Source organism: Lissotriton vulgaris, chromosome 4_1 (assembly GCF_964263255.1).
Source record: "Lissotriton vulgaris chromosome 4_1, aLisVul1.2, whole genome shotgun sequence".
Lineage (NCBI taxonomy): Eukaryota > Metazoa > Chordata > Amphibia > Caudata > Salamandridae > Lissotriton > Lissotriton vulgaris.
The window spans coordinates 1,734,199,084-1,734,214,200 of record NC_141691.1 but is presented as its reverse complement, the minus strand read 5'-3'; positions in this window follow the sequence as shown (position 1 = coordinate 1,734,214,200).

Sequence of the window (15,117 nt, the reverse complement as noted above, 5' to 3'; positions counted from 1 at the left end):
TGCCCCTGGTGTCATCCCCCTCCCTGCTAGTGGCAAGGTGAGTGTCTGGGACCAAAGCCCACCACCATACAGGTGCCCCTGGTGTCAGCCCCCCTCTCTGCTAGTGGCAAGGTGAGTGTCAGGGACCAAAGCCCATCAGCTTAAAGGTGCCACAAAGGTAATCGTGGTTGAACCACATGACAGGCAGAGTCAACAGTAGTTGGCAATACACCACCCAATCCATGTGCAAATTAAGTCGGCATTGTGTCGATCAAACACATAGCAGTGTGCAAAAGCACATACTGACATGTGACCGTCACAAATACATGAATACCAATCGATGTGCCTGATGTGGCAGCAAACCTAGTGGATACAATACACTGACAGTACTGCATGCCCAGTAAGCAGTCTGGCAACAAAAAACAAAACGCAATCACATATCTCTGATTGCCCCAGCATGTGGATACACAATACAAGTCATCACACTACACACATCACAACACACACGGCCAGTGCAACTGTAGCTCTTCAAACACACACACAGCAGTGACCACAACCACAGCGGAACAACAAAGCAAAACACAGATGCAAACAATTTGACTAGAGGAAGGTGCTGTTGTAACACATGCACTGCACATGTGCAACCATGCCTGCAAGCAGGTACCTTACAATGGCACCCATATGCATGTTAAAGTGTCCTGAGTGGCACATAGGACCAGTACACCCAGCAGTTACTCACAGCACCACTTCACACCATGAAGTGCTGGTGAGGGTCACACATTGTGAATGAATGGGGTGGAACACATGCGACTGAAGTGGTGTACACATCAGGATTGCACAGGTGATGATTGTGCATCCAAAACGCATCAACCAGTCATCCACAATGTGCACACATCATAACCACACATAGGGGATGCCATGAATACCCACAGCAAACACTGCATCAGCAAAGGAAACCAGACAAGTCACAGCAAGGCAGGTGAAAAATCCACCAATATGTCAGTCTGGCTGAGTAGGAACGCACAAGTAGCTCCAGATTACGACACACGTGCCTCAACAACAATACACAACTCACACTTTGCAGTCACACACTCTGCACACTCTCAACTGACAGCAAAAACATGAATGTGTCCACAAGGAGTGCAAGGACACACTGCCCAACATCAAACTCATACATGTGCAAACAATTAGAGGCACTTGTCAGACCAAATAAACAAACGAGCAATGCATACCAGGATCATACACGTGTGTATTTGGCACGGTAAGTGCCACATACACATCAACAACACTGACAAGGACAGTCCAAGCACACTGTCTGACTACTTAAGTGCGCACATACAAATATACCCATGTGAGTATGCAGACAGGCCTACACAAGATTACAACACACACACTACTGTTCGCACATCCAAACCCATCACACAGATAACACCAACCATGGTCACCCCGCAAGTCACACTGTGTGTACAATACACCTTGGTTGTGGCATAGCCTCCTAACATCACATGTGTAGAATTGAAGGAATCTGAGGGTGATATGATGAGGGTAAGAGTACATCAACACAAACAAGCATAATTGCACTCCCAAGTCACATAGTTGATCCTAACAAAAGTGAGTGTTACGTCAGTCAAACTGTTACAAACTTTATTAATGAAATAGCAATGTGGAAGTGCCATGCAGAGCATGTTGCACATTGAGCGATACACACCCATAAAACTATTTAGTTCAGCAAGTGCACCAATGAAGTCTACAACAGGAGTAACACTTTTTATTGCAAAATAACATGATAGCCATCATATTGCCAACAAAGGAAATTACATTGTCCAGTCCATAGTTCAAACAATGCACATGTGTGCATGAGAATGTACACAGTGAATGTGCCACACAGTGCACTGACATGTGAATCCAAATGCTACGGTGATACCAGAGCTCCGTCCAGGCAAAGCTATGGGAGAGATGGGAATGTGGGGAGCATTTGGCATCAGACCTGCCTGTCTTCTGGACTTTGAGGTGGCAATGTCCAGCCCAGTGATAGGACCTGACCTAGGAGACAGAGTACCAGCAGAGGCAGAGGCAGTAGTGGCTGTGCCATGCGGAGGTCTGAATGGCCCGGGTGGCATATTTATGTTATGGTATGTTATCCTCCATTTATATCGCGCACGGCTACTTGAAAGTGTCCCGGCGCGAAAGCCAAATGGAGGAAGGAGAGATAGCCAGATCAGATTGGGAGCTTACTTAAACAGCATCGTTTTCAGGTGTTTGTTGAACAGTCTGAGGTCGCCGTTGTTCCGCAGTTCAAAGGGCAAGGCATTCCAGGCCACAGCTGCTCTGACAGAGAGGGAGCTACCTCCCATTCTAGCCAATCGATACCTGGGGACCAAGGCCAGGCATTGGCCAGAAGAGCGTAGCTGTCGGGGCGGCACGTAGAACGTGAACCGACTTCTAAGATACTGAGGGCCAGACTTGTAAAGCGATTCATGGTCCAACGTGAGAGCCTTAAACAGTATACATTGGTCGACCGGAAGCCAGTGCAAATCCCGAAGAAGCTGGCTCGCACTGGACCTTCCCGGCGTACCCAGTAAAGCTCTAGCCGCCGCATTCTGGACAATCTGTAGCTTTCTTAACTGATATGCTGGAAGGCCAATATATAAGGCATTAGCATAGTCCAGGCGTGGGAGAATGAGAGCCCGGGTGACCATTTCTTTAGCCATTCTAGGCAAAAGTGGAAGAAACTTTTTAAGGCTCTTCAGTGTGCCAAAGCACACACCAGCCAACCTGTTGATCTGGGGCAGAAATCTCAATTCCTCACTAAACCATACCCCCACATTTTTTGCTGGGCTCCCTATAGATTTAGGGAAGGGGTAGACTGCCGGCCAAATATTGTCTCTAAAATGGGGGGGGAAGGATCCGTAAAGAAGTACCTCTGATTTTTCTTCATTACATTTTAAATGGGCATGGGCTAACCAAAGAAAAACTCCTGCCAAACAATTTTTGGCCATCACTGGGGAGAGATGTTTTATTCCACGTAAAGAGGAGCTGGGTATCATCAGCATAAGCTATGATCTTGGCCCCCAGCTCCTCTGCCAAATAGACAAGGAGTGTCATATAAACATTGAACAGAACAGGGCTCAATGTAGAGCCCTGAGGAACCCTGTAGCCAAACTTCACAAGGATGAGGCGAAGGGCGGCAGCCAAACTTACTGCATTCTATTGGTCAAAAAAGATTTAATCCATTCCCATGCCTGTCCAGAAATGCCAACATGAGACAACCGTGCCAAAAGTTGGCGGTGTGGGACGGTGTAAAATGCAGCAGAGAGGTCTAGAAGAACCAGAGCTGCTCTGCTGCCAGCATCCAGACACTCTCTAATAGCCTCTGAGACCTCCACTAGGGCTGTCTCAGTGCTATGGGAGGCCCTAAAGCCCGACTGGGCAGGGCAGAGGGTTCCCGAACTTTCGACAAACTCCAAAATCTGTTTATGCACATCCTTTTCACACACCTTAGCTACCGCTGGAAGAAGTGAAATATGGCAGTAGCTGACCGGAGTAGCAGGGTTCAGTGAGGGCTTTTTCAACAAAGGGAGGAGTTTAGCCTGTTTCCACTCAGGAGGAACAATAGCATCCCTGAGGGACAAATTAACAATTTGATTGACTTCGGGGTTGGCTACCTCAGCCACCACTGCCAATAGTATAGCTCTGCAGGGATCTGAGGGAGAGCCTGACTTAAGGGATTGCAATATGGTCAAAGTGTCTGACAGCGGAATGGGAGTGAACGAGGTCAGACAAGGGTGAGCTGAATCAGAGTCTACTGTTATCGGAGGGAAGTAGGACACCTGCCAATGTGTGACAGTCTCAAAACTATCCTATATGGCTTGTATTTTATCAACAAAAAAATCTGAAAGCTGTTTGCACCAATCGTTAGAGCCCGGAGAGGCCATCTGTTCTGCACATGGATTAAAAAACACTTTGTACTATAGCAAAGATTTCTTCAGAATTGTTTTTTGATTGAGCAATTCGCTCTGCAAGAAAGTAGCCTTTAGCCAGCTTGACCCTGGAATAATAGTTGTGTTGGGCCCTCCTGAGTTCAATTTTAGCTAATGGACAGTATGCCAGTCTCCAGCAGCGTTCTAGTTATTTACAGGATTTTTTAAGATCTTTTAAATCTTTAGAGAACCAGGGTTGGGACGGGAATTTTTCTTTCTCTTTTATAAACCTGGGGAGTGGAGAAATACTCCACTGCTCTGGACAGCCAATTATTGAAACCCCCAACTGCCTCCAACAAACCCCCTAAGGCGCCAGGACGAATATTCGTCAAAACTCTACCAAAGGCATCAGGCGCAATGTGAGGAGGCGATCTCGCCATCACAGTCTTAGTAACAGAATAGGGTGGCTTAATGGTCCAAGAAAACTGAATTAAAAAAGGATCGGACCATGAGACGGGGAGAGGATCCAGTAACGCTAATGGAAAATTGGAGCAAACCACATCAATGGTGTGGCCCCCACTATGAGAGGGGGAGTTAACCCATTGTGTCAGCTGGGCAAAATTCAAGGATTCCGTAAAAGCACAAGTATCCGATGACTGTTTACAATCAAGGTGAATATTAAAATCACCGAGCAGCAGATAATTGGTGCAAGGCTCTGGGCACAATAACTTCGTCCAACGTTTTTAGAAAATTGTTAGGGGGACGATAAACAAGCGTGGCATGGTGGCACGTGGAGGCGTGCATAAGCTGCAGTAAGACAGGGTGGGTGGGGGAGAATGTGGAGGGCTGACTCTACACTTCTTAGGGATGCGATTTTTCAGAATTGTCCTGGGCTGACTGGAAAGTGGTGTGGGCACAACCGATACACCCTCCGACAAAGGTGTCACAGGTGCAGGCGTCTGTTCCTGTGGGGATTTGACGGACTTGGTTTTAGACTTCGTGTTGGCCTGACTTTTGCTCCCCATCCCCTGTAGTCCTATTGCCCCCTGCACATTGCTCTCCTGACTACGCTTCACTGGGGTGTTGGTGGGAGTAGAGGTTTGTAGAGAGGGTGTCTTAGGGAGCTGTTGTTGCTTCGCCTTCACTGGCACCTGCACCACAGCAGGAATGGCAACTGACTTTGTGACTTTAGTTGCAGTTTTCTGGATGGGAGGGTCCTATGCTGGGTGTGATGTCTTGGAACATGAGCTAGAGGCCAGCTTCTTTGCCTGATGCCCCAGAGTCTCTTCTGAAGGGCTTGTTTCTTTGTCTACCTCTCTGCCTGTGTCCAGTTTAGGGGCTGGTATTTGTGGTCTGCCACCCTTGGGGTGGTGCTGTTGTGGGCTGCATCTCACCAACTTGGGGCCTGAGGGCTCTGTTGTGTCTACACTCTCCACAGGTGTTGCCACTGGCAGGGAACTTGTTGAAGGTACAGGAGCCGGACTTTGAGACCGGGACAGCTGAATGGCAGCAGTCACGGTTGAGGACAAACCCTGGAGAGTCCTGTGTAGCCCACCCACGTCCGAATGAATGCCCTCCATGAATGCCAGAACTTGTCCCAACTTCTTGTCCTGATCCTGGTATGCATTTAGTGGAGCTGTCTGCCCCACACACAACTGCCGCAAGAGGTCTACTGCCTCAACACTGAGGGCAGCAGGGGACACTGGGGCGGGGGCAGCAGTGCCTGGGATCAATGTGACTCTACCCTTGACAGCCCTGCTTGCACGGAATGCAGTAGTGGTAGTAGGCGGGATGGTGGGCACTGGCCGATGTGTTGTGGATGTAGATTCTGCATTGTCACTCCCTGTGGCCACCATTGCTGCGGACTCCCCACTGGAGTGATCGGATGTAGATGTTGGGCTCTCTGGGCACGATTCTTCATGGACACTGCTGTCCCCCTCCGAGGCGCTGGACACCTCCGTGTCTTTGACCTCATGTGACTCATGCGTGCCAGATGCTTCAGCACTGGTGTCCGTCTCATTGACTCCTGTGTACTCAGTAGATTCTGCAATGGACAGAGACATAGGTTTAGTACGGCGCAGAGACACAAAGAACGCATGCATGCACAACACCAAAGTACATAATGACAACACCATGTTGCACAACACCCTGTGCTATGCTAGGTACAGAGGCAGATGCAAAAATGCATTGATGACAGCAAGGTCCCATGTGACGTACACACAGGCAAACATCCAGGTCATGCTCTCTTTGAATCCAACATGGACATCCCTGCAGGTAAACCCATGTGCATGTATGTGATGGAGGCATACAACACAGCCTGTTGCCCCTGTAATATATGCAGTCACTGTAAGGAGACAACACTAATACTAGGAATTGCTTCTTACATTCTACCAGCGCTAATAATGCATCTCAAATTGTGCAAGTCATCACAAAAACCTTTGCACGTTGTCAGAAGTGTAGGTCACACCATTTCAAAGTTCTGCAAGGGACAGATCGTGAAATGCACACTTAAATGTTGGAAACTGCTGTAGACTGCCTGCTGATGTTGTTAACACCCACAATGCACAACATGTCATTATCGCACATGTCATGACGCAACATCAAGTGCCATTGTACCTTAAACATGTGGATTCACATCCATGGAAGTAACATGACACCTGTACTCCACACATAGGCCACTAAGTAGCAATCTTGTCGGAATTGACACATCAACGACAACCGAAGTGGCTCACGGATGCCATTCATGCAGTCAGTCAGTCACACACGAAGTCAGCCTTCTCAGAATACTCACCACATATATCCTACTGATAGTCCCTCAAACGTCCATACAGTTCTGGCAATGTCACAGCCAAGATGCGGGACGTAATTGGAGTCAGGGTCCATCGCGCCAGCCTGCCTGTTCGAGGTGCCAGCCCCAACATCATCTCACCCACGGTCTTGCAGAGACGGGAGATGTCGCCCCACCTCTTATGGTAGTGTGTGTGCCGTCTGTTGGATACACCTAGGGCCCGCACCTTCCGTGTAATGTCCTTCCATGCAGCCTTACATTGGTTGACCTTCAGCTGCAGGCATGGGAGACAATAAAAGGAAGTATCAGACACCCTGTGTGAATTCACAATGTGTGTCAGTACAGGAGAACGGAAATGCATGCCACACTAAAAACAACATCCTCATCAGAGGACATACAACATTACACATTGTACATTTGCATGACATCACTACATGCATATGTACGTATAATGCAGGACACAGGACATGGCCATCACCTACACAGGCACAATGGCAGCACTGAAAGCTATGTGTAGTAGGCATCAATTGGTGACGGGGTCTGTGAGTGAGCAACACATGTAACATAGTGCAAGAGATGTGTTGTACCTGAATGACTGTGTCAACCACTCCCCCACACCCCAATGCCCTTGGCATGGTGATGCCTCACTGCCTCGTGTATGACGCTTTTCTTGACATATTCATAGTCATCATGCCCTTATCACAAAGTCAATACCTGTATTGTGCAATACTCAGTCCCATGATGGCTCTATGGGTAATAGGTGTGTGGAGTTGCAAATTAACAGTCATGCATGGGACTGTTGAACATGCTGCACACCTAAACTACATGCCCTATAGCATTTCACAACACACATACATTGGCCTAATACAGTATACATATGAACATCCACTAGTGAGTTTGTCCCATGTGAGTGGGCAATTACATCACATTGTACAGTCAGAGTAACTCCGGACTTGGATTGTATCTAAACAACATTTGTCCGTGTGCCAGCTTTGTAAAATGCAAGGCACTCCCTACCCTCTGCCCTGTCAGCTTTGTTGCCTAATGAGGCTACAAACATAATTTACATTACATTGCATTACATGGCAGTGTGACCCAGATTTACAATAGCTAATCTCACAACAACAGGTTCATTGTTGTAGTGCAGGAATGGCGGGAGAGGTGAAAAATGTCCTCCTCAGCACATATGTCCCATTGCAATTCACAGGGTTCATGTATGGTGCATGCAATGATAACTAAATGGATGCCTGCACATGAACTTGCACTCACAGGCACATACTAGTGCACAGGAACATCAAGGTGACATTCTGAGTAGTATCACACTTTTATTCAGTCACACTTACCAGTACACCTGGCGCACCAAAAAGCCGCCCATACTGTCCAAGGACCTCGTCCACCAGAACCTCAAGATCCTCCGTGGTGAAGGGACTGGCCCTGACTTTCTCCGTCCTCGACATCACAGTATCCAGGTATCTGGGAAACAATCAGTTGTTGTGGAGTAATGGCAGTCAGCAGTGTCTGAAGGCATGTGAGATCTGTTGGGCTATCACAGACATTTATAGGCCCCTGGGGTTGTTACAGTGATAGCCAGCTACTGTAATTGGGCTGGCTGGCTGGCATCTTTCAAGTATGTCCAATGAGCTGACCCGTGGATATGGAGCACGCCTACCGCGGTTTTCAAATGTTGCATCACACCACCGCGATTGCGGATCCCTTTGGCTGCAATGGCATTGGTGGTGTCACAACGCGGAGGCCAGGCGGTCGCTACCGCTATGTTGCATCTTACAAGTATGTCCAATGTGCTGATCCACGGATGCGGAGCACGCCTACCACAGTTTTCTAATGTTGCATCACACCACCACGATCGCGGCTCCCATTGGCTGCAATGGCATTGGTGGTGTCACACCTCAAAGGGCAGGCGGTCGCTACCGCTATGTTGCATCTTACAAGTATGTCTAATGAGCTGACACGTGGATGCGGAGCATGCCTACCGCGGTTTTCAAACGTTGCATCACACCACCGCGATCGCGGCTCCCATTAGCTGCAATGGCATTGGCGGTGTCACACCGCGGAGGCCAGGCGGTCGCTACCACTATGTTGCATCTTACAAGTATGTCCAATGAGCAGACCCGCAGATGCGGAGTACGCCTACCGCACATATGGACACTGTATGAACTAGCAATGTGACTCAGCGACTTTTCTTCCTGGACAAGATGGCAGCACAGTGTCTTCTTGCACTTGTATCTCAATATGAATGCTAATGTGACATACAACTCACTGATGCCTACACATGTCATGTGTGTGGGCAAAGTGAAAGGCCTTGACATGCACTTACTCCTGTCAGCCATGACATGTGTGTGCATGTACATCTCTTGCTCCTGTCATATGGTAGAATGTTTACCCTGTAATCACTGTGTGAGAGGGACAATCGGTCCACACACATGATTGCATGGACAAATACTGCAGTAATTTTGATGTGCACATATATGAATGATGCAGTACATGTGGTCTGCTTACACACTCTGCTTACATTGTGATGAATACTGGTGGTCTGTGCAAGTTGATCAGCAAGGTGTGGCAGGCAACGCAGCTACATGTTCGTCTGCAGTGTAGCTAGATCATACATCTGCTGTGTCACCTACTCCTAGGGCTTGGTACACAAGATGCATTGGTGTGCCATTCACGACGTCAAATGTCTTTTAGACTTAGTCAGTATGTGCAACGATGATCAAATGTGCACCGTCCTTTCACAGTGCTGGCAGACATGGAGAATGTGGACGTCATCAGGAAATTCCGTCTTGATCGCGCAACACTGCAAGAGCTGTGTGCTCAGTTGGAGCCCCATCTGACACCTCAACTGACATATCCAACTGCCCTGTCCCCAACAGTGAAGCTCATGGCAGCACTGCATTTTTTTGCTACGGGCACTTTCCAATACACGGTTGCCATTGGTGCTGGTATGGCGCAATGCACGTTCAGTATGGTGCTGTGGGAGGTTTTGTCGGCAAGGATGCTGTACAAGGACCAAGTACACAAGATTTGCCAGCTGTGAAGGCTGTTTTTTATGCCCTTGGCCGTATTCCTCATGTAGTGGGGTCCATTGACAGCACACACAATGGCCTTGTACCACATGAGCATGTGAGCGGGTGTATTGGAACAGGAAGCACTACCATTCCATTAATGTGCAGGTGGTGTGTCAAGCTGATTTGATCATCAGCCATGTGTGTGAGAAATTTGCCGGCTCTGCCCATGACTCCTACATCCTGCTGGGCAGCGTGGTACCACGGTTGATGGCAGAGCTGCATACAGAGCGTGCATGACTTGTAGGTGAGTAGACTGAGTCAAGTAGGGGACATGTTGTTCTCTACCACTGTGTGTATCATTAACTTTCACTGTGTATGCCACACCTAGGTGACTCAGCGTATCCCAACCGGCCTTGGCTGCTGAGCCCAATAAGGAATCCCAGAACCCCAGGTGAAGTCAACTACAACGAGGCACATGGTAGGACACGCCGTGTGATTGAGCGGACCTTTGGCCTGCTGAAGTCCTGATTCCGGTGCTTGGACAAAAGTGGAGGTGCACTGTTGTATTCCCCACAGAAGGTGTGCCGGATAGTAGTGGCATGCTGCATGCTCCACAACCTTGCAGTGCGCAAAGCCGTTCCACTCATCCTGGATGAGGATGAGCAGCAGATACTCCCTCCTGCAAACCCACACACTTCCAGTGATGACGATAGTGGTGAAGAGGAAGATGGTGACCTGCGTCAGCAGTTAATTGCCAACTACTTCCCTTGAATGTAAGTGACTTGGTAGGTCAGGGAGATCATTTGTTGGCTTGGATGTTAGTGTGAAGGCATTGATTTTTTAATGTCAAATCTGTTTTATTGGCATTTTAGAGTTTCATAATACAATAGGAGCATCAACAAATACCTGGGCACGTCACTCAAAGATTCACCTACATCGTAGCATTACATGTTAGGTTCGCAATGGCTAGGCTGTGCAGTTACTGAGTCATGGGGTATTCGCCCAAAGGTGGCTGGATCGCGGAGTTCCTGACCGGATAAAGTCTCCGGGACTTTCCATGAAGGTCCACGCGTTGGGCCCTTTCCCACTAGCAAGATTCTGGGTAGGCCCCCCATCTTGGACTTACATATAGATGAAATATTGATAAAACAACAACAAGAGAAAACTGTAACAACAGCGGCGAAACCACAGTCACATTTCAACCCACATCCTACCCCCACTCCCGACCCCCTCACCCCCTGCTGCGCGCACACACCCCCGGCCACAATCACACCTGTACTGTAACCTTTGTGCCCCATTGGAGCAGAAATTGTACATAGCAGACTATCAAGGCAGGAGAACGGCCCGTGGTATGCTCCTGCCCCAGGGGCGCCCTCCGCATCCTCTGCACCGCCCGCGTCTCCCTCCCCATCCGGCAGTTGTAAGGCATTAGGCATGTGCTGCCAATGCTCCGCTATAGGTTTCTTTCGGAGCCCCAGTGTTTCCTCCCTTCGTATGACGGTCCACTCAGCCCGGGCCCACGCCTGGAGAGAAGAGGACCACGCCAGTACGCCACGTGGATCAGGCGCCTTCCACCGCCCCGTGACAAGGCACTTCGCCACCACCATCCCCAGGTCCAGGAAACGAGACAACACCTTATCCCTGGGTGTCCCCCTGAAATGGTGTAAAAGGTACTCAGGCCAATCAAAGGGGATAGTGCGGCCAGTGCATTTTCTGAGCAGCTTGCTGATTGCATTCCAGTAAGTGCTCAGTCTAGGACAGCTCCACAGGGAATGGAGGAGCCCCGCTCCCACCTCATTGCACCTGGGGCAGGACGCGTCGGAGCGATGAAAGTACTTGTTAATTAGCTCAGGTGTGAGGTAGGCTCTATGAACAATATACAGTTGTATCTGACGAAATTGCATGTTTCTGGCTTTTAAAGACTCTCTCCCACTCTTTGTCTGCGAGCGGCCTACCCAGGTCTCTCTCCCATTTACTTCTGAGAGGGGCTAAACTAGTTGCGGTATGTGTTCGTAGTGACGCAGCAAACCAGCTAACCAGGTGCTTGCCTCTTCCCATGACATGTAGGTACTGCATGGTTAAGTGTTGTTCAGGCTCCGACGCTATATCGCCCTATCTAGCGGTCAGCTTTGCTACCAATGAGCGATGCAGTAAGAACCCCCCGGGGTAGCCCCTCCTCTGTTACTAGCGTCTCATATGCCACGAGCGCCCCATCTCTATAAAGATCGCCAAGTGTCTGGACGTCAGCTTCCCGCTACTCTGCGAGCATGGAGCCTGTGAGTACCCCCTCACCACCCGGGTAACCCTCCAGAGGTATGGCAGGTGCGTATGGAATCCCACTACGTGTAAGGAACAAGGCTCTTCGGTAGCACTTATACGCCACTGCCAGCAGAAGCAGAGTAGGACGCTCAGGTGCCGCTAGTGGGTGAAAAAGTTTAGTTACACGTTCTAGAGAGTATGGCGGCATTACTGTTGCTGTATCCTCTCTGCTCCTATCTGCCAACCAGCGGGCGACCCACTGCAGCTGTGCGGCCAGGTAATAGTGCTCGAAGCAGGGGGCAGCCGGTCCCCCCCTATCTGTTGGCAAGAATAACTTCGCCAGCGCCAGCCAGTGCAGGGATGCGCCCCAGATAAAGTCCTGCAGTATCTTATTGAGCATAGAGAAGAAAGAGGCCGGGATAAATAAAGGCAGATTAACAAAGTAGTACAGGAGTCGGGGGAGCATGACCATTTTAGCAAGGCTCACTCTGCCCGTGGTCGCCTGCAGAAGCGTTGACCAAAAGCGTATCTGAGACCTGAGCGTCGCAACCGTCCTTCCAAGGTCCCCGTCAAATATGTCAGCCGGCTAGCGGTATATCTGGATACCCAGATACCTAAAAGTGTCAGCTTTCCATTGGACTTGGGTGCCCTCAAGGTGATACCCCGGATCTGCTGTCCCTTCGTTGAACGCATAAAGGCAAGATTTACCCACATTCACACTGAGTCCCGAGACTTCCACAAACTTACGTAGCAACTGAGCAAGCTGTTCCCGTCCCTCACAAATACCAACAGGTCATCTGCATAAAGCGATACCTGATGGGTTGCATCTCCCAGCGGAATACCATCACCAAGGGTCTGCCGCATGGCCGCAGCCAGGGGTTCGATAGCCAGCGCAAATAGCAGCGGGGACAGGTGGCATCCCTGCCTGGTGCCCCGGCCTACTGCCACCGCCTCTGAGATGTAGGGGCCCAGCCGCACACAAACTACCGGATTTTTGTAGAGGACATCGACCATCTGCAGGAATTCTAGGTCAAGCTCGTAGCGCGCTAGCACTGCCGACAGGTAACCCCACTCCAGGCAGTCGAATGCCTTCTCCAGGTCTAATATCAGGCACCCTGCCCTAGGCCACTCCCGCACTGCCACGGCCGCCACTCTGAAGTACCTCCTGATGTTCAAGGACGTGGATCTCGCTGGCACAAACCCGTTTTGGTCGGAATGTAATAAGTGAGGGACCACCGGTGCCAGTCGTTCCGCAAGTACTTTAGCGAGAACCTTAAAGTCCACGTTAAGCATCGCCAATGGTCTATATGTACCCAGAGCTGTGGGATGCCTGTCCGGCTTAGGCAAGGAGACCAGAAACGCTTCCCGCATGGAGGGAGGCAACGAGCCCTCCTCTATGGCTGTATTGTACAGCTCGAGAAGTAAGGGCGTGAGGATTTCCGGTTTGCTTTATAGTATTTCGCAGGCAGGCCATCCGGCCCGGGGGTTTTCCCGGACACCATAGACTGATTTGCCTCTCCCACTTCTTCCAGCATTAGGGGGGCACCAAGCACGTCCCTCTGTTCCTCAGAGGCCACAGGCAAAAGAACAGAGTCTAGAAACCCTTGCAACATGTGTCTGGGGCCGGTACCTCTAGCCTTGTATAGCTGAATATAATGACCAGTCAGGGCACGGTGTATGTCACGCTGCGTGTACACCATCTCCCCCGCTGCCGTGCGGAGAGCTCCTATTGGGGCACCACGTCCTTCCCGCTGTATTAACCAGGCCAGTAGCCGGCCCGCTCTATCCGCCCTAGCATGCGTCCTGGCCGTGTGCGCCGCATAGTTATGGCACTCTCCAAAAGGACCGCGTGTCGAGCGCGGAGGTCTCTTAGCTTGCACGAATGCTCGCTTACCACTTCACCCTCCCACTTATACTGCAGGAGCTCAGCTTCCAATTGCGCCAGGGAATCGGATAGTGTTTTGCGTATATTCCACGTGGCCCCCATGCAGTGCCCCCAGATAGCTACTTTGTGTGCGTCCCACTCTACCATGGCGTTACTCGCAGTCCCTTCGTTGACTTCAAAGAAGGCGAGGATGGCCGTACCCAGCGAGGAGCGGAACTCTGCATCTTCCAGTGCAGTGGGCTGTAGCCTCCACGTGGGAACAGGTGGGCGGTCCGCCTCCCAGCTAATCTGAAACCACACAGGGTTATGATCGGAATGTGTTCTCCCCAAATACTCTGATTGTGCTAGAAGTGGGAGCAAGGACTGGGCGCCAACCATCCTGTCCAACCGGACATGCAAGTCGTGGACTGATGAGTAATAGGAGTAGACCCTGTCTAAAGGATGCTGCGCTCGCCATAGGTCGTGTAACTCCCAATGTGACAGCCAGTTTTGGAACGCTTGGCAATTAGACGCCACCGCCGCAGCTCGGAGGGGAGGGAAAGAGCGATCTAGGTGCACGTCCAGCACCATATTGAAGTCCCCACCGAGCGACCAGGGGAAGCCAGCATATGGGTGAAGGACCTTGTTCAATTGTGTTAGAAAGGAGGGTTGGTCTGCATTCGGGGCATAGAGTGATCCTAAGAGGACATCCTGACCATTCAGCCTCCCCTGTACTAGGGAGTACCTACCCTCCTGATTCACCTTTGCTTCCTTGCAAATGAAGGGGATGCCCGCTCTTACCCATACCAGGGTGCCTCGTGCATGCGCAGAAAAGACCGTGCCATAGATTTGCCCACTCCAGCGCCTACGGAGTTTGTCAAGCTCTGTTTGGGTCATGTGGGTCTCCTGTAGGAGGGCAATCCCGACCGCATGTCGCTGCAGATAGGAGAAGATACAGTAGCGCCGTGATGGGGTGTGCATACCACGTATATTCCAAGTTATTATGTTAGTGTGTGTCATGTGTCCGGACGCATGGCACCCGTGCGGGCCCGGGGGAACGCCACAAGGGGAAGCCTAGGGGTAGCATCCAGGGGGGAAGTATCAGTGTGCCGCAACTGAAACATAAGTACAACTACAAACAGTACAACTAGTGGGGCGAGTCCCCAAAGGGGCATACGTTCAAACCTCAAGGTGAACCACCAACAATGAAGTATTAGACCAGTGCAATAGCTGTCGAGGTGTGTGTGATGTCAGCAACTGATCGGCACAACGCCCCTGTCGCAG